The sequence below is a fragment of the Anser brachyrhynchus genome, assembly GCF_964034855.1.
Source record: "Anser brachyrhynchus genome assembly, chromosome: 6".
Classification (NCBI taxonomy): domain Eukaryota; kingdom Metazoa; phylum Chordata; class Aves; order Anseriformes; family Anatidae; genus Anser; species Anser brachyrhynchus.
The window spans coordinates 42,613,091-42,633,201 of NC_137700.1; the positions used below are offsets into that span (position 1 = coordinate 42,613,091).

At 42.6% G+C, this 20,111-nt stretch overlaps 1 long non-coding RNA gene across 8 annotated transcripts in view; it reads left to right on the plus strand.

Annotated features, from left to right (window-relative positions):
• Positions 1 to 230: 230 nt before the first annotated feature.
• LOC308196889 overlaps positions 231 to 20,111 on the plus strand; it is a 41,165-nt gene continuing 21,284 nt past the window's right edge. For 7 of the 8 annotated variants that reach the window (XR_013952475.1, XR_013952476.1, XR_013952477.1 and 4 more), the window contains exon 1: positions 234 to 778. This is a non-coding gene — a long non-coding RNA (uncharacterized lncRNA). Of the gene's footprint in view, positions 779 to 20,111 lie in introns of all 8 variants that reach the window. The other variant, XR_013952474.1, reaches the window with a different exon arrangement.

Here is a 20,111-nt window from a genome sequence, read left to right on the forward strand (position 1 = left end):
TGGCAGACATCAGCAACAAACCAAATTCTGAGCAAATTAAAGCAGAGTGGCACAAAGTATTTATAGAAACAAAGGCATTCCCAATCCTTTTAGAGCAAGAACCTGCACAAATGTTATGCAACATCCACCCTGGCAAAGATTTATCCTTAAAGAAATTGAGCTCTAAAGTCAAATTTATGTGAACTCTGTCCATATCTTTTTGACACATACATGTGCTGCAGGCTTAAAGAGGACCTGCTGGATCACTAGTTCAAATACAAATGTGTGTTAACATCTCATCCAAGCTGGACCTGTACACCTCAGTTGCTCTCGCAAACATTTATTGCATTATTTAATTTTATTTTTTAGGTTTCTGTCACTAGTTGGACTCTGGAGTAAATGTTAAAAACCCAAAACTCCATAATGAGGTGAATTAGGATTCACCTAATTATACATAACTGTATGCCCTAACCATAGGGCCAGCTGTGATTCATTCTGATTTGTTTTTCTGCCTAACCTGTGCTGATCTAACCAACAATTATATGAGCCTTTTACCACCTGCTGGGAGAACAGCTCTAATTCCCTTTCCCCCCACTAAATCTGACTTTGTCAATCAAGAAATAAGAGGTGCTAAATAGGGACCTGTGGTCCCTGCTTCTCAATGAAGCCTTCATTCAGAGCAACGTTGGTTGTGGTAGGGTGTTCAGGTCCCTGTGACACAATTTTGTAACCAAACCGGCTTATTTAGGCTGTAATATTGTGGGGATCTCGCTGCAAGAGCTGCAAGTCTTCGGTAAAGGTAACTAAACGTTTCTTGTGTTTGCATCTTACTTCTTACTGTGAAAAGCTTTTATCAGAGTAATAAGAAAAACAATAGCTAAGTAAATCAAGCCACTTTTCTGAACACCCAATGTGTATTTGTTGGTACAGAATAATTAAGGTGTCATACTTGTTTTAAACTTCCAACCATGACCAACTCTGTAAAAGAGATAAATTTTTGCTAGTTTGCTCTTTTATAGTGAATTAGTTACTTCTGTCATGATCTTGGCTTTGAGAATCATGTGGTTGCATTTTTTTCTATATTTTCATTTTTATGTTTAAAAAATCTTAGGCTTATAAGTAAAAGTTCCTATGAGGAATAGGAAAAAAAATGCTATGAGCTTCTTATTGAAACCTCTGACTGTCTATAAGTTAATCTTTTGACTTATCAAGCCTTTTGGATTAGAAGGCCTGTAAAGGCACTTCTAAAAATATGTTCCTTTGACTCTTGGGTCTCCATATGTTTTTCTGTCTACTCTTGTTGTGACCCATAGTCCTGAAGTGAAAACTCAATGTTGTTTGATGGGCACTTCCTCAGTGCCCATCCTGTTTTAAGGAGGACTAAGGTGTGTTATTCTCTCAAGTGTAAGAACTTGACTTTTTATGAACACTTCAAAATGTCTTACGCGTTGATTGCTTTAGATGTAATTACAGAACTTCCTAGCTTCATTTCCTGACTAATTTAGAAAAAAAAAGACAGAAAATAATATCAACTTGAAAGAGCATCAAAAAATTATTCTGCTTATGCAGCACTTGAATTTTCACAAAATTTCAATGAAATCAGATAATATGTATTTCTGGGGTCTTGTCTGGATAATTGTTCCTATCTTGCTATTGGCTTGGTTTAATAGTTATAAAGCTTGTGTTATAGAGAACTGAGATTTGAAAGTGGCTTCTGCATCACAGCTGGATCAAGATATATTGTCTGGATCCAAGTCTGAGGTCTGCTATAACGTGAAGATTTCTAACTTGATCGAAACCCTGTGTAGCTTCCCTTGCCCTTTGCAACAGAAGGATCAGGGCTCGTGGATTCCCCATTAATCACCAGAATATGGCCTTCTGACGTGTTCCTCAGTGTGCATGCCATCAGGACAAGTTGTCTTCTGCCCTTCTGAGCTCCTGCTACACAGATACTTACTGATATGTTTCAGTTGTAACCAGAGGCCACAGTTCTGGCACGAACAATGAGGCATAGTTTATGGCTGGTGGAGAACTGAATAGCTTTCCATACTTAACATATAACGTTTGTATAAAGCACGCACAGCTTGCAGGTAGTTGTACTGTCACCCCAGCGTCCTCCTGAGCATCCTCACCCCCTCAGAAATGAGAAAATGGCCACGTAGGTTTTGTCTGAAGCAAAAGCAGGTGGGTGTGCGGTGCAGCCCTTCCAGCCTGCACGTGGCCTCCTCTTGTAAGATGTGCCAGAAGATGAGTGCAAGGACATCTTTGTAAGATTTGAACACCTTTATGACAAAGGCACAGAGATAAAATGTTAAATATTTATGTTCCTCCAATACCCTGTGGTTTTTGTTGTATTCTTTATGGTTCTAACGTTGCTTATGAAGTGCCTAGAATGTTATGGTAGCTCAGGGCCCTAAAAATTAATTTCCTATGTTTTATTTATTACCATAAAGCCCTTTTTTCAGTCCTTCTGTAGCTGTCTCCAGAAGGCAGGTGAAATATGTTCTTTTCCAGTTCTTAGCTCGGGAGTTTACAGCTGGAAAACAGTGACGGGGCGCTGGGAAGCAGCCCACGTGTCTCCCAGCGATGCGCACAGGCCGTGAGCCTCTGACTTGATTTCAGGCTCTGACGTTGCTCCCACTGCATAGGGGCTACTTAATTTGTTCTCTGGGCTTGTAATGTATTTTAATAATGCTTCAGCCTACCCCTGAGTAATTCCGTACTGCGGTTTTCCACTGCCCTAGGAATAAATCAAAATTGTATTCTTTCCCTGAAAAAGTACTTCTGGGAGGCAGGATCTGAGCAGTGTGTGTATGGAATAGTCAAATAATGTATAATATAGCACCCATTGGACAATTGGAGGCTGGCTGTAAAGCGTTGAACTCCTTTAATTTCCAGTGACTGCAAGGAAGCCGATCTATCACTCGACTGCTTGTGGGAGTGAACTGATGTGAAAAGATTGCTCTGCCACTTTGAAAGACGGTGCTAAAAGCTGGTATGGTAAAGGAGACGAAAACTTTCTAATGCTCAAAATCTGTACGTAGCTGCCACCAAACTTCTTTCCATAGATCAGTCACGACTGGCCAGTGCTACTCTTTGTCCAAACAAAACTGAACACCATTGCTCCTGTGCTGTTTATGGGTTGAAGACCTACCTCAGAAAGAGCTAAAATTGTAAGAAAAATGGTAAATATTCTGATAGCTGCACACAACAATACCTGTTTGAGTAGGCTTCCACAGCATCTACAAGGTTTTAATTCTGAGACCAGTGTTGTTACATGCAAAATAGTGGAGTCCTTGGTTTGGATAGCTTCTCTCTGGACTGGTTGAATTATCTTTGTTTGTTCTAGAAATCCTGTCTTCATAGTATGCTCCCAGCTGCAGGCAGGTGTGTATATCAATACCTAACTCCTACCAGTAGTCCTAACATCAACTTTTTGTTTTTCATAAACTTTATGAGAATGAGTAAAAATACTTGTGAACAAAATTAAAATACAGGGAATTGTTGGAAATTTTCCTTGTTTTCTTTGTGCTGAATTAAGCTTTCTTAACTGATGTTAGAAATTGGAGCATAGAACATCTAATTCTGCTGCTGCAGGGTCCTCTTGAAGGATAAAATCTTTCTGGGGATGCCAAACAACGTGGAGGTGCAGATAAGCTGCAGTTACACCCACTGGACAATGTTGTTACTTCAGCATTAACCATTCTGGGAGAACATAAGATGTGACAACCATATTAAAAAAAAAAGAACTTTCAAATTTAATTTCTCTCTCTTTATAATAATTCTATGCTGATATGAAATGTCCTAATTCTCCATTTAAATAGGTTAGATATTTTTGTTGTGTAGAGGGGAAAGTGTCCTCAAAACTGGATCACTTTAGCAGTGCTTTGTTAGCTGAAACGTGGCCTGTGTTCTTTGGTATATATATTGAGAGTTTGCAAGCCAGGAAGCACTGGGGCAGGAGCTGTTGCTCTTCTCTTCTCCGTCCCTGCCCCAAGTGGATGTGCCTTTTGTTACACTCCAAAAAAAACTCTGACTTTGAAGACTTGCCTTCAGTGTTAGTGGTGATGCTCAAAGCACCTCTAAGAAGCAAGGTAATTACAAAAAAAAGTCTTTCTCAGTGCTTCATCTTGTTCTTGGGTTGTTCTTTAAACTTGAGCAAGCTTTTAAGGACTGTTCAGTGAGGCAGCTGAAAGCACCTCGTGTTTCAGATTTTAAAAGAAGGCATTTGTGAGTCATCTCAGGCCACGTCTATGCCTCAGTTATTTCAGCTATAAACTCTGAGCAAATGCCTACTTACTGTCACTGTGAAAGCAATATGTCAAGGTAGACATTGTCACAAACTTCAGAGAATAAAAGAAAATCTTATTAAGAGACAGTGTACCATCCATTGCAGAGCCTCTAGCAAGGTCCAGGTTCTCTTAAAAATATCATATAGCTGGAAAATTTCAGGTAAAGTCTTGACAGCTTGTCTTGCTGCATGGCTCTCCAGAATGATTTAAAGCCTGAGATCTGTCTTGTCTAGTGTACACCAGTGTTTGATTAAAAATGTCCTGCAGCACTATTTCGTGACTATTATTGATCGTGCCGTGTAAACAGTTCTTTGTTTTTCCCTCTTGTCAAAATAAGATGCCATGATGAAATTTTATTTCTGTCAATTCAACAAAATACTGACACTTCTTATAGCTCAAAACAGAAAGGCTAACAAAAGGCCCTTTGGGTAGTCCATATCCTCCCTGAAAGACCATCAAGAGGCGAACTTGACATGCAAAAAGCTACTTAAGCCCCCTACTTTAGTTTCACTCTGCAAGTGTCCGGCTGTGGATGGCCATGTCCGTGTGCACGCTGTGTCTTAGATCTCTCCTTCCTTCATGTCAGCACTACTTGCGTTGATTTATCTCCTGTCCTTTAGCTTCTGCACTTTGTAAATCGATTTTAAGTTTGATTAACTTCATGGTGCCTTTGTGGCTGGAGCATGACGGCCAGATATCGTCCTGCCTTGGGAAGTGAGGAGGAAGATGGCAAAGAAATCTATATGTGGAAATCGGTCGCTTTTATAGCACTGCAGCAGGTACTGGTTTGGTCTGGGTTGGGGAAGGCGGAAACATTCCCGTGTTTCAGGGGGGAAATTTTCCCCTGAAAATCCTGTTTCGGGGAGACTTCTATTTTGGACAAGTTTTGTCAGTGTATAGTGGCTAGCTGGTTATGTCAGAAAGCTGGTGCAAGGACCTGTAACAGTTTTCTATATGGTGCTCCTGTCATGACAAAGCAAGTACACATTTTACCATTTAAAATATTATGAAGGTATTTTTCTGAGGAAGATATTTTTTGTAAACATTTAGACGTATTTTTTTCCATCTTTTTTCCATGTTCTGACAACCATCAACACATCTGTCTTCCCTCCCTGCACAACATCTGAAAGGGCTTCAGACTATTTTTGTCAGTAAAGTTCAAAATAATAATGTCATGTTACCTTTTTACCTTTGGCTGAGGCATCGAAATACAGAAAGGTTACAAATGGCAAAGTAGCTCATAGTGCTGTGCCCTGCGCTGAAATATTATTGTGCCTTTTCAGCTTCTGCGGTCCTGATTTCCAGTGGGGAAAAAAGAAGTGTTGGCTTAGGGTAAGCACTTGTGAGAGGGAGAATTTGGTTTGCTTGGCTTTATTTCAGCCCAGGCATGTTTTAAGTCAGATGGCATCAAACACAAACATTTGGCCAAGCGAGCTGATCCTAAAGCCCAAGCAGGTAGTACAGCCCTAAAATGCAAAACTGCTTTTTTTTACTGTGCTCAGTCTTGCTTTGGGTTCAAGATGCTGAACCACATCAGCCTACCAGGTGCTGTGTGATGGCTGGTAGAGCAGGAAATTGGGATAAAACAGGAAACTTACAGCAGGTGGGAGCAGTGTGCTTCATAAAGAGAAGGTGAGGGAAGGGAAGGTCTCTGGTACTGCGTGCCCTGGGAGCCGTCCTCTGTGCTCCGGTGTGGAGCTCAGCAGGAGGCTCTGAGGAAAGCTTCCTCCTGACTCCTTCTCAGAACTGGCTCCCCCATCCCCAGGCAGCCTTCTGTTTTCATTCAATGCATAGTCATGCTATACTATGTAATTTGGGTATGAAAATAGCAATTGGTTGAAATCCTTGAGTGCTACAATCCAGCTATCAGTTACCGTGTTCTTGGACTGAGGTCTACCTGTTGGATTTCCCTGCCTGTGACTCCACCTGTTGTTGAGATGCGCTAGGAAAGGGGTATTAAAAGTCTCTGAAATGCCCCTGACAAGGCACTGAAAAAAAAAATTGAGGGTATGGGTACCCCAGGGCAGTATGCTGTGTACACTGATTCATGTCCTGCTTGAACCCCATCTCCACCCTGACGTCCTTCCCTCAGCAGTAGGTATTTTGAGTGTTTTCTTCTTGTCCCATGTGTACGTTCGTGCTCTGCTTTCAGAACCCAGGCTGCTTGTGCACCAGCGGCCCTTCGCTGCAAGCACAGGTTGCTGATCCTGACGCTTGGGTGTTCATCTCGGCCCCTCAGCGGACCCAGGCGGACGTTCTCCCTCCCCACGTGTGGCTTTGTGATCGCTCTCTGCAGGTCCTGCCCTGGGTTTGCCAGGAGTCACTCGATGCTTGAAACTATTGAGAGCATGGGTACGGCCAAGGTGAAAGAGCTGGGCAGGGGTGATAAATGGCTGTCATAAAAGAGCTACTTAACTTACCTCTACCCAGAGACTTCCCCTGCCTTCTGGTTTTCCAGTTTCCTTAGAAACTAGGAGACTTGGGAATTTGGGCAGCGATTAGGGAAAAATACAGTATTGCTCTGATTGGAAGGCATTGATATTGAGTTCAGGACCTTACTTCACTCTGTCAAAAAATATTACAAGGCTCAGAAATCATTTGTTTGATCTTTTAGTTCTGATGTTTAAGTGAGTTTTAGAGAGGGTGAAGATAATTTCTAGATTGGTAAAGCAGCAAATCTGTTTTGGGGATCTGGAAAGTCATGTTTAAAACAGATTTCTCTTACAGATGGTGGTATGAGATTTCTTTTATTTCCGTTTTGGAAACATTGCTATGATTAGTTCTATAAAGCTTCCACTCCAGGGTAATTCTCTCAGCACAGAACCTGGATTTTTCCATGTCCTCGGAGCTTATTTACTTTGACAGGTGCAGAGCTGAGAACAAGTAGCAGTCTGCACGTGCCCATGGATTATGACAGCAGCTTCCTTTCCATCTCATGTAAGGAAGAAAAAGGTGGAAAAAAGCTAATCTTGACAATGCTACAGATTAGAATTAGTGAAAACCAGAGTGAATAAGAATAATGTTTAAATGACTCAAAGTTTTAAACACTTTCATCCAAATTCACTATATATTTCCATTTTCTTATAAAAAGATCTGCCACCTTATATAAATGTGATAACTTTATATGCTGATTTCTCAGAAGTGCTATAATTTATCTTGTGCTGTCAGCTATAATAATGTTCTTTGAAAGGAGCCCAGTGCTAACAGGGTATAGTTCTGGGCCGGCGTTTCCAGCACTACCTGTCCAGAAAGCCTGGCAGCGTGGGCAGGCAGCATGGCAGGGATTTCACAGCCCAGGGGTGCCAAAATCCATCTTTTCCCCAGGACTCAAACCTCCATAAGTGATATATGAGAAAATAAACACATTACATGCTTAAGCATGGCAAAAGCAAGGACTGGGGACAACGCAAGATGCCTTTTAGCAGTATAAATAAAATTACTGAATAGCTCCAGAGTGTTTCCAGGCCAGCAGCAGGTCGCTTGTTTGTTCTCCCAGCCTGGATAAAATGTCCGAGATGCTGTTGGAGTGATATGATTGCTATGCTGGTGGCACAGCTCCACAGCTGCCTGTGCACATCCCTGCAGCACCATTCCAGCAACCCCAGAGATTAGTAACGCACCAAACTGCATCCCCACGGGGGGCACCGCGTCTGGAACTGCCTCCAGTGGCAGGAGGGCACCTGACTACAGGGGAAAAAGGTGAAGTTTATGGGTCTGAGATCAACTGGAAATGAACGGCACAGATGCTGGGGAGTGGGGTAATGCCCATGGCCCAGCTCCTTCTCCATGGCAGCAATTTCATGCTACACTAAAAATGGTATTTTGTTAAAGAAGTCTGGGGGAGGCTGAGAGCTGTCATTTATGCATCTAAAGTTTTAGATGTTTGATTTTCTAAGTGTATAAGTAGACACTTCTTTTAGATGAGAATTGACTCAACAAGAGAATTGACTTTTTTTCTTGGGGTGGTGTAGATGTCTGCAACATACCTGAGAGTTTGAGGCAGGAGGGGCTGAACAAGAAGAGCAGACCTTGTTCTTGTAGAGATGCTCCTTGCGTGTTGGTATAACCCCCTGCAGCTGGGTTTGTCCCGAAAACTCAGTGTTTGTGGTGCTCTGTTACCACTTTGTCACGTTTGGAATGGTCTTTGCTGCATCTCTTAGTCTAATCAGAGATTTGGATTAGATTTTTTTTTTATTATGGAATATATTCTTTAAAAAAAGTTGTTGGCTGAGACTTGTGCACCTTTTCAGGGAAGAAACAATTGTTGCTGCCCTTGTGGGCAAAAGGAGCTGCTCCAGAGGAAGCATCATTGTTCAGCCCCTTGCTGTGTGCCTGTTCAATTATCTGTCATTTAACAAGGAGAGTAGTCTTTCAGACCTGAAGTCATATAATCATTGCAGAAATCTGTGGGGAGAAACTAAATACCTTGGGAATAGTTGCTGTTGGCCTCCTGCATGGTTTAAAGTGCTGAGGAGTGTCTGAGAAAGGTGTCAGTGTGAAGATTAAGGGGAAACTTCCTGAGGCGAAATACTTGTGGGTCTTAAAATGTTTTCTTTTCTCCCAGAAAGCACATTTGTCCAAATGTTTCCCACGTGGGCTGAAATATGAGTTTCTATACAGACAGCATAATTTTATACCTGGCACCAGAGGGTAAAACGCACGTTAGAAGTGGGGAGGAAAGAAGCGAACCTGGGAGCCTGGTGCCCTGTAAATCCTTAGGTTTTAGCCCAGGAAGACTTCTGACTTTCTGCTCCAGTGGGCACTATTTTAAGAACCTTTACTTGTTTTCCTGTTTCTTTTTCTTTCTTTTTTTTTTTGAAATACTGTTGTATCTATTTCAGTTTGCACTGTTATTTCTTTGTCACTATGGTAACACCAAAACAGAGGTGCCAATCTCAGAAAAAGGGAGAAGTTATCAGCTACACTGCTACAGCAATGTAGCTCTTATTGATTATTTTAACTGCTATTCGGACATCCTTCAAGGAGAGGGTACAACCCCCGTCCACAAAGCCAAAGAGAAGAATGCTGTCTGAGGAGATGCTGTGGATACAGTTTTATCTCTAAGCAAAGTGGGTCTGTGCTGCCATCCCCTCCTCCACCCCGGGGACCTGAGATCCTCCTGGTCCTTGCAGTTAGTATCTGGTGGCTGCGTTGGTGGAGCAATGCCCAGAAGGACCTCTGCCTGATAACTTCTACCAACATGAGCTGTGGTAACCCCTCACTTGCATGTTTTTACCGTGGTCCTGAGCTCTCCCCTGCTTCAGGAAAAAAAGGACTATTTTCCTTCTCAAATTCAAGCTGAACATCTGCACCCGCTCCTTCCAAATACAGCTTTATTCCTGGTTTCTACAAGTTTCAAACTTTGGTATCCTCTTGTATCTGAGTGCCAACAAGCCCCTGGGCTGGCAGGATGGGTTGCCTGACTTGGATTGAGCTTTGCCTCCCTGGCCCCAAGCAGTGTGTCTGAATCCTGACCAAGACAGTCTTCTCCAGCCTTGTTGGTGTTCTCTTTCATGCTGGGCTCCAAATTTTTTTTCATTTCTTAGCAGCCTAAAGAATTGCATTTCTTCAGTTCCAGAATCTATTTTTCTTGTGAAACATTGGAGTTAATAACTTGCTAGCAGAGAATAAGCATGACCAGCACGGAGGTCGAAGACTGGATCTCTGGCCTCCCAGCACGTGCAGGAGGGAAGCTGCCTGCTGTGCTGTTTCTATACAAAATCTTTTACAATCTCTTCAGTTTTGTAGCACAAATGTCTTGACATTTTGTATCTGACTGAACAGCAATTCCTTTTGGCCTATGGCTGCACTCAAATTCTTATATGGAAGGACTGTATGTCGTGCGATAGGAAGCTTCACAGGAGACTTTGGGATGGAATAGACTTCAGCTTTAGTCCTGTTTGCCTCCAGTGCTACAGCCCAGGAGTCAGGGCTGTGCTGTTCAGGCATGCAATTACATTGTGATTCTTGCAACTGAGAGCTGCTGCACACCTGGTTTTGTAGTTTAGTATTAAAAAAAATTGGTTTGCAAATGAGACAAAACTGGAAACGGAATGGTAGTGGCATCCTTTCTTTCCCTGGTCATTTTCCTAACTAATTAATCCTTTGCCAGGTTAAATTAACACTTCTTTGGGTTAAAGGGTATTAGTAGCCCAGTAATTAGTACCTTACTAGGGTCACAGGAGGTCAGAGGAACAACCTTATCTGTTTAGAAAGCTCCTGTTTATATACTATTCCTTCATGCAGCTGAGCTCATGTGTTCTCCATGTCTTGCTTTTCTGCAACCATTTTTTGTTTGCTCCCATTTTCTAATATTAGCAGCGGAAATGGAATGATAGAAAACATTTTTTTCCTGCAATAGTTGTAACTTTTTAGTTGTGAGGGAGACAGCTGGATGCGTATTTGTCTTGGGAAATGATTTATGATTAAAGTAGGAAAAAGGATGATGGCTAAATCCTCACTCACTGCCTTTCAGAGGTTGGATGCTTGCTAGGTTACTCCAGACTCAGTTCAAAGTCATGCTGTCTCCCAGACTTTATTGCCTATTCTTATTAAACTGATCATAAACTACTCACCATCTCCTAATCTGCTCAGTCTTTTTTGTTGAGACGCCATTAACCAAATGCCAGCGAGTCTTGTTCATTTATGTTGCTCTCTACAGAGAAACAAAATGTTAATCTTCATCAGTTTCTGAGCAATACCAACCTGTGCTGCCTCTTGCTAGGTTTGTGATCCTTAAGGGCTGGACTGATGATCTCTTCTCTGCTCTAAACCACTCGTGTAATCTCTGCAGGTGTTTGCTGCAGTATTTATGTATGTCAAGCACTGTGTCTCAAAATAAATACTTTGGGAGGGCTTCAGAAATGGATTGGCATCCTTTATCCTTTATGGTTGTGGGCTTTTTGGCCACCAATTCCCCACACCACCCAGCATTTTGTACATCACTTCATGTACATGCATTTAGTACAGCTACTTCTAACTACAAAATATTGTACCTTAAATTAATGCAGTTGGAAAGATTTAGGCCACAGGGCTATGGTTTCCTGCCTTTCTAAAGGGCTTCCAGTGGGGCCATTTTTTTCTCTTAAAAACTTCTCCAGAAGCATCCTGTTTCTGATGACTGATATTTATCTTTCCATCACTGAAATTCACTAACAGCTCTTGGAAGATTTTCATTCATGTTTTTTTATTGGACAAATGGCAAATTTTAATCAGCAGCAGTAGAGACCTAACTGGCAAGACAGAAGCACTAACCAAGTCCATACTGCACTGCCCAGTAAAGACAATGTAAAATGCAGTATTTCCTGAAGTTCAGGGGCTGGAGAGGGCACCAAAACAAGGCCATAAAATTGCTGCATCAAATTTTATTTCCTAACTTCAGGCACCTTGCATGGTTTCCACACAGCATAAATCTCTCTGGATTTAAGATGAGACATTTGTGTACCTGGATTAAGTCATTTGAATCTGCTTGTTGGGAGCAGTATTTGCAAACCAGGATCTCCTGAGTAATACACTGGTTTGTCGAGCCATTTTTATTAATAAAGTTTTTGTTTGTGGAGATTTGGCTTCAATTCCAAGGTAGAATATTAAGTACAGAAAATCAAATTATTGTATTAACTGCACAAAGGTCAAAGCCTGGGGCTGGATAATAGATAACTAACAAATTACATTTACAGTAATAGATATTTCTGTGTATGTCCAAGATGTGGTTCTTGCACCTATTTGTGAGTTGAGAGCTTTCTGAACTCTAAAAAGCAAGCATTAGCAGAGCTGAACTCTGCAGTCTAGGTGTTGGGCTTGGTTTCCTGATACAGCTCTGGGCAAGGACTTGAAGTCTGGTTTGCACATTCCTGCCAGTGACTGTTCAGAAGTCCCTGGTGGACACTGAAGCAGTGTACATTTTGATTTACAGTGGAGAAAATAAAGGCCACAGAAAGAAGTTCTTGGAAAGAAGTTGAACAATGTAGCTGGCTGGATAACTGTGAATCAAAGAAAACCTTTAGTAAACCAGGAGTTGTCTGAGAGCAAGCAATTACTCAGTACCTTGAATAGAAATATCCTAGAGAAAGGAAAGGAGTCTTCAGTAAAAATTACTTAAATCACTTCATAATTTTGTCTTTCTCCCATTCTGTCACAAAGAAACTTGAGGCATAATGTATAAACACCGTGCTGGCCTGTGCACGGAGCAAGCAGTGACTGCACATACCGCGTGTGCTTGGTCGTTCATGGAGCCACCCTCCCTGGGCGGGCTGCCGATGTGCATCCCCACAGCAACCGAGGCAACAGCAGGGCTGAAGCTCTCACAGACCCGCAGGACTTGCAGAGAAGGCTTGTTTCTCCATCTCATCATGATCTATCACAGGCTTTTTTGGTTTGAGACTGACTGGGTAGCGTTGGATAGCGTAGCAAGAAAGACTTTAAAGAAAAGTATAGACTGTAGGCTAATGAAACTTCAAATCCTTGTTACAGCCTCTGGCAGTGCATAGTTAAAATACTTAATCCATCCTTTGCGAGCAGTGCTCTGCTGGGCAGCACTTACTGCAGTGATCCTCAGGCCTTGACCTTATGGCATTCCTCCATGCTTCTGCTCCCTTTCATAATTTCACGTGCTCTTTCACCTCTTCCCTAGACCTCAGCGACCTTTATGATCTCTTTATTCTTTGTTTCATGTCATATCTATTGCATTCGCCAGAGATTCCTGCAGGCAGAGAAGAACAAGGCTTTAAACCCCATTGTTTGAGTTCCTTGGGACCTACTTGAATCATATGCCAATTGGTAAATTTTGTAGTAATTTCTAGACATGTTATATTTTTAGGCTGTCTTTATAAAACTCAATCACAGCTACTCTGCAAATGTCCTGAATGTACCAGGGCACTCATCCAAGCAGTACTGCCTCATTGCACTGCCCCAAAATAGTCCTGCTCTCTGAAGAGCTCCTCTGTAGTAGACTGCAGCTCTAATGTCAATGCAGGAGCCTGCTATCCCCTTAAAGGTATCTGGATGTATTCCAGAGGTGTTTCATTTCTCTGGGGTTTCTGGCCAGTATGCCTAAGATATTTAGTGAGGCATTTCTCTAAATGCACCAGTGTTGTCTTCTAAAATCCTGATGTTGGATGTGAACCATTGGGGTTTTGCTCTTCGTTTCAGGTAATAACTGAGCCGTTGATTTTTGTTTGTGATGTTTATCTGGCATGGAGATGCCAGCGGGAGGAGGGACATTCAACTTGGTTTCCTTCAGGTGAAGGAGGACAGCTCTGGGTCCGAAGGCCCAACGCCAGGTTTCTGGGGAACTTCACAACCGGAGGTGGATGAACAGCAGCTCTCAGCACCACCTGGGCAGAACTGGCCTTCTCTGAGCTGCCACTTCTTGTCCGGATGCCAGCAGGCCTTCTCCCACCTCTGCCACACCACATCTGGCTTGGTTCGTGCTCTCCTCCATTTTAACAACGGTGCCGGGACTCAGAATTTCAGAATGGGGGTATGGGTGTCAGACTCGCTAGGTACACGGGAAATAAAACAGTAAGCAGTGTGACTGCCAGCATAAAGATGTACGATGCACAAGCTTTGAGCTTGAAATGCCAGGAAAACTATACTTAATGATTTTTCATGAGTTTTACCCCATTTATTAGTTCACAGACTTGTTGGAAATGTTTGTGAACGCTTTCTGAGCTATAACATATAGTTCGTGGTAACTTTGCCATACCCTGCCTAAAAAGACTAACTTTTAAAACGAGATCTGCTTTCAAATGGAGAGGCTCCTTCCATCTGATCATGTCTCAGCACCAAGCACCATTAGGTCCTGGGAGCTTTTTTACTGCTCAAAGGGAAAAGATCATTGCCCCATTCTGACACTGACAAATTGAGTCCTTTTATTTGCTAGACTTTCAAAATAAGGCTTGCCTGCCATTTCTATGAAGGAATGCACTGGCTTCAATATCTTCCTCTAAAAAGGATTTGGAGGAAGCAGCAGCCCCCAGGCGCATTCCCTGCCATTGATCAGCGATGCACCTGACACCAGGGGAGGAGGCCCTGCCAGCTGCCCCTGGACATGAGCACCAGTCTGCGCCACCTGGGCATGTTTAAGTGCATTCACAGATATGTCCCACATTTATTGATATGTCTTGGTTTGCTGTGCGATGAGAACGAACTCGTGAATGCTCTGAAAGTGTTTTTTTCGCAGCTGTAATTAAATCAGTTCCACTGCACCAGCAGATCAGAGGGATCTCTTTCTTTCAACCTGGGGAGATAAAACCATCCTTGGGCTTCAAGCTGTTCCGCGGATGAGGATGAGTGCTCTTGGTCTTAATGAATGCTAACAAGTAGCTACAGCTGCTTGGAATTTGCAAGAGGAAAACCTCCCAGGATACATGACCAGACTCAGCCTTCAGTTTCATTTGACAACAGTCCATATATGCAAAATACTTGTCTGTACAAAAGTTGTCTCTTCCAAACTACCAGACAACAGCATACATGGGAATGTAGGTTTCTGCATCCTTGCAAGTGCATGGGTGGCACTTGCTGGCTTCATAGAGACACTATGTTTCTTTAAATTATTGTGGACAGCCAGTGCAAGCAATTAAAATTCTGGTGTTTATTCTTGCAAGTCTATTCCAGGGAATGTTTCTTGGAATAAGTTGTAATGTCCTTTTGCCTCTACAGAGGATGAAGAGAAGTATCTACAGAAAAGGTCACTGACCTATTTTAAAAAAGGAGTCAGTGAATAAAATAAACCCCTATCCTGTTCAATTCCCTTTTATACCATAGTTTCTTTAATGTGTTGCACTCCTCTCTGATTAAAGGCTTGGATACTCTGACATATTGTAGCTTCCTACCAGCCTTACCTGTACTTGTCATGCTGGTCACTGATTAGCTGCCTAAAAGCATTTTCAACCTGGGTTTCATAAAGGTATCCCAGAATTAACCAGGAGCTATAGGTGCTTTTCAGTAACCCTTTTTCTTTGCTTTCAGTAATGGGAATTATTTCCAGATTAGAAATAGTCACCCTCAGGCATCCATTCACATCGTTATGCTGCAGCCAGCTTGCAGAGCACTTTGACTTCTGTGGGCTTATTTCTTTCATTATCTCATATTAAAGCTAGAGGTGTTATTAAAATCAATATAATGTGCCATAGTTTTGATCTGCAGGGAGCACTGCAACAAGAGACTGCAAATCCCATTCAAAATTTAAGTGATGTGCCTATTTAAACTTTGTCTTGAATGGTACCCCTTTGTGGTGTTATTTCTATCTCTTCCGTGAAAGTTTCATGTCCAGCAAGTTGTTGGAAGGACAAAACCTTGTTTTGAAGTCTTGGAGCTCTGGTCTCTTGAACATGTCTCAACGCATATTGCCAGGACTGAGGGAAGTGGAGCAAAGGGGGGTGGAGGTGAGTAACCTCCAAGATGGTATCAGGGAGTAAAAGCCAGCGCTCTGAAATGGGGCCCTACTTATCTCCCCACAATCGGGACAGACAAATGAAGATGGATGAATATGAGCTGTCAATTTTCTCATCAGCCTCTACGGCTGTGTTGCAGGTAAGATGCCATGCCAGGGAAATGGCAACTTATGGTCTGAGCAACCTTTATAAATTAGAAACTGTTACTTGAGAAGTGTCTTTTGCCTAGCAGCTCAGACCTCACTGATCTCTGCAGACACCAGCAGATTTATTCCTGTGAATGCTTCAATGTGGTTTCTATTTTGTTTTCCCTTGGCTGGCGGAGGTTTGGTAGCAGCATGATGGCTAGCACATAACCTGTAGTCTATAGCATGATGCTGTTTCTTTAGCATCTTTTGCTGTTGTTTCCTCCCCACAGACAGAATGTTAAATCTGATAAATGCAGGGGTTTGCTCATAAAAGCTTGTCTCTTACTTACAGCTTGCTGGTAAAAAACATCCCCTTAAGATACGGGTATGAAGGCTGCAGTGCTGCTGGTCCTGGCAAGCGGCATGTCCTCTGAGTGCCTCTGGTCCACCCTCCCCACGCAGGGGATGGGAACACAACCCCAGCAATACTGGGGTTTTTCATTTTACACTGCAAACCCCAAAGTGTTGGCATCAGACAGAAGTGAGGGGTAAGTGGGGAATGTATGAGAAGGCAGTTGGTGCTGAGCAGGGAGGGGATTTTTCCTGCTGGTGAGAGAGGATGGCAGGAAGAACACGTGTATTACGGGCACTGCCTCTGTTGTCTTGCACATACGGGAAGGTACCCAGGTGTAAAGTGATGAGGAAAGCATGGGAACAGGATCTGCTGCTTTCCAGAGCGCAAAGTCTCTGGAAGATATTGCATCTACTTAAATAGCTTTTCAGGTTCTTCAAAAAAACTGTGGTCTGTAAGATGAACATCTAAACAAATTGTTTGAAACTAAAGAAAACTGCTCAAGTTCTAGAAACATCAGGGGAAAAAAATAATACTAATTTTCAAAACCCCAAACAAACAAAAAGCCCCCACACCTTCTTCCCCTTTGAGGCCGCTGTGGAAAATGAGGCTGTTTTGGTTTTCTACATTATGTGCATGCAGATTACTGGTTGCTCCAGACTCTTCCACACATGCTGGAAATGCTGAAAGTCCATGTCTGTGAATGCCCTCTCCTTCAAAACAGGTCTGGGCTGGAACAACTTGTATTCTCCAAGTGTATTATGGACACAAATGTGTGATGATAACCTGGCAAGAGAAAGCAGCTGTTGGTACTATGGTCACGGCATACAAATCAGGGCAAATGCATCCTGTGATGTGTTCTGATGAATTCAGTGCTGAATTTATAGGCTATAATTGCCTGGCTCAGTTCAATAAGTTTGTGGATTCAGTATTTGGAACCACTGATGTGACTGCCTATGAGTATGATATGGTTATAACCCGGACTGTGGTTTTCAAGTGTTCAGCCTCACCGCCGGAAGTTTTGCACCACTTTGCAGAGTAGTGACCGCATCTGATGCTCCCGTGTTTCCAGGACCTTGACCAGAGCCTTAACTACAAGCTCTTTGTCTCTGATTTAGACATCAGAGCAGAGACATCTCCACATCCTAAAAGGTACAAATCCTGTGTGTAAAACTGAAAGAAAACTAAGCCCATATCTTGAACTCTCCAATAGAGGAGCATTTGTGAAGTTCCAGACTTAGTCACCTACCGGGAAGTGGAGATTTGTTTCTTACAAATGAGTCATCTCTCTCACGCTGAGAAAGAATAGAAGATATGCAGGTTTCAATCTTTGTCACTCAACGCTGTAATCTGTTTTATTTTACAACTGCGAAGGCTTGACTTGCAACAATTTGGTAGTTGTATAGCAATACGTTGTCCTTTTCCCGCTACAGCATTGTCATTGGCCATGTTTCAGAACTGTAAACAGAGGTAGAAACCGCCTCTACAAGAGCAAATACTGACAGATCGATGTTTATGTATTAGCTTCATAGCTATGCATAAAAACAGTTGTCATGACTGAGCTGTAGAAAAATGAGTAAGTTGCAAAACTGAGAAGTAGAGGGTGTTTGTAGCTTGTTTTCTTGAAGTGATGTAAAATAGGGAAAATTAATGATAATTATTGAGAGAATCAGCATTAAGTCTGTAGCTTGCCTGTAGCAGAAAAGAAACATTTTTAACTAATTGTACAAGCAGAATATTCTCTTCTTGATTTTGCTGCTAAGTTCTGGTGCAATGCCTCTGCTGGCTATTTTCAAACTTCACGCCTTTTTTTGGGGTGCAGTCCCAGGGCTCCTACAAGGGTGGGCTACGATGTCTGCAAACACCTTCTGCACAGGTATTCCTGAGCTATGATGCAGGCAAAATTTAATATGACAGCATGTCCTGAAGAGCTTGTCTGAGCTTCATGTGGATCACCTCTGAGTGTTGTCATCCTGTGATCTTCTAAACGTATAAGTCTACTAACAAATAAGTCTTCTAAACAATAAGTCTAATGTATTAGTGTTGGCTAATAGTAATGTATTTATAATATCTAGTTCTGATAACAGTAGTTATATGCAAGTATTACTGAAAGTCTTGACTATGGTTAATTTGCAATGCCCGTAACTTTGAGGTTTTCTAAACATGGCACAGCTATAATCAATTTACTTATTGCTGTGCTTAAGCTCTTGTGCTTTTTTATTCAGTAGTGTATCAGTGTTGTAGCAACAATTTGACGTGTGTGCAGAAGTGCTTGATTTTCAGTACTGTTAGGTGACTTTAATGTAGGTTTTAAAGTAGCTCCCTCCCTCCCCAACACACACACACATGCACAAATGCTCTCAAGAACTTGGTAGTTGAAGAAAAAACTGCTCTTGGGTCTCTCTAATCCATGTTATCTTTAAGTGGAGGTGGGGAAAGGAAGACAAGATTACTGAAGATATCCTGATCCCTTGCTTGCAGGGTAAACATTGAGACCCATGTTATCATCATGTTAGTTTGTTCACAACTTCATTCAAAGCCCACTAAGGACAATGAAAGTTCCTATTCTTCCCTATTTCCAATTGCTTTGTATAAAATCAGCGGAACTCTTTTCCCCAGCCAGACCCAGCAGCTCCCCCTGGGAAAGGAAGACTTCAGCCACTGCTTTAATGTGTTTCTGTGTCACGAAGAATAAAGTCACACATTTGGGAAGAGGCCTTTTTGAAGAGGCAGTTCAAAGTGCTAGCAGGTGTGAGTAGTGGAGCTACGGCAGTCCTGGGGCTAATGTGGTGGTGGGAGGCTCCCACCAGGACAGGGGCCATTAGAGGGGCACCCCCCTGTGCCCTGTGTCATCCGTGTGTGTTGCTGACCCCACAGCTCATTCAGGCACCAAAGCACACTGAGAATGAGGTCCTGGTGCTTGTCTCTAGCCCCCTTAGCAGAACAAATCCAGGTTTTAACTTCTCTGGGCGTACTCCCTAGCTGGGAACTGCTGGTGAAGCCACCAGCTGGCATTGATCTTCAGCTTTGGCTGCAAGAACATTTCCTCTCTGTCCCATGAGATAGTGTGTTGGGTCTTGCTCACAAGGGGACAGGCTTCCAGATTTTACACCATTTACACCTAGACTTTACACCACGTCTAGACTTTTGGTCCTATACTTTACCCTGTTTTCCACTTGGTGCTCCAGCCTACACCAGTAGGGTGTCTAAACGTGGGCATGGGTTGTGGCTGTCAGCCCCAGCTGGCAGCTTGTGCACTGGCTGCCTTAGTCACTGGTCAGGCAAGAATGCTTTCCAACCCTCGTTGCCTTTCTCTGAACCCGTTCCAGTAATGCATCCCTTCTTTTTTTTTGAGAGGGAGCATATCTAACCTGTACACGTAGTCTATGCTAGCTGGGAAAATGCTGTCAAAAGCCACTGCTAAAACAGTTTCTGCCGAAGCATTTGGCAGTGGTGCAATGAAGAAATTCACCAGATTTACTAAATTTTTTGGGGGGAGGTGTGATTAAATATGAACCCATGATTTCTTGGCACATTACATTAAATGCTTCTGTTTCCTCCTTGCCATGGCATTTCATAAATGGAGTCTTTAGATGGAGAAGGAAGGCCAGAAACTGCGCATAAGTAGAGCATGGGCAGGAGAAGGCAATATGTATGTTAAACCCCAAAGACCTTAGGAAATTAAGCTGTAGTTTTGTTATAATTAGGGATTTTCTTTGAAGCTCCTATAATTAGGATATCATCCATCTTTGAGTGGCTTTATTAGCATTGACAGTTACCTTGGGGCTGTAGACAGACCGAGCACCAGCACGTTGATGTACTGCCCTGATCCGCAGTAGTTGGTGAGCGTTTCCCATCACTTTGGGTTCTCTGCACTGAATGACACTTCTCAAATGGTAACTTCTCAAATAGTCCCACCAGACAGATGGGAGCACTGGGAGATGAGCAATGGAAGGCGGATCTGATC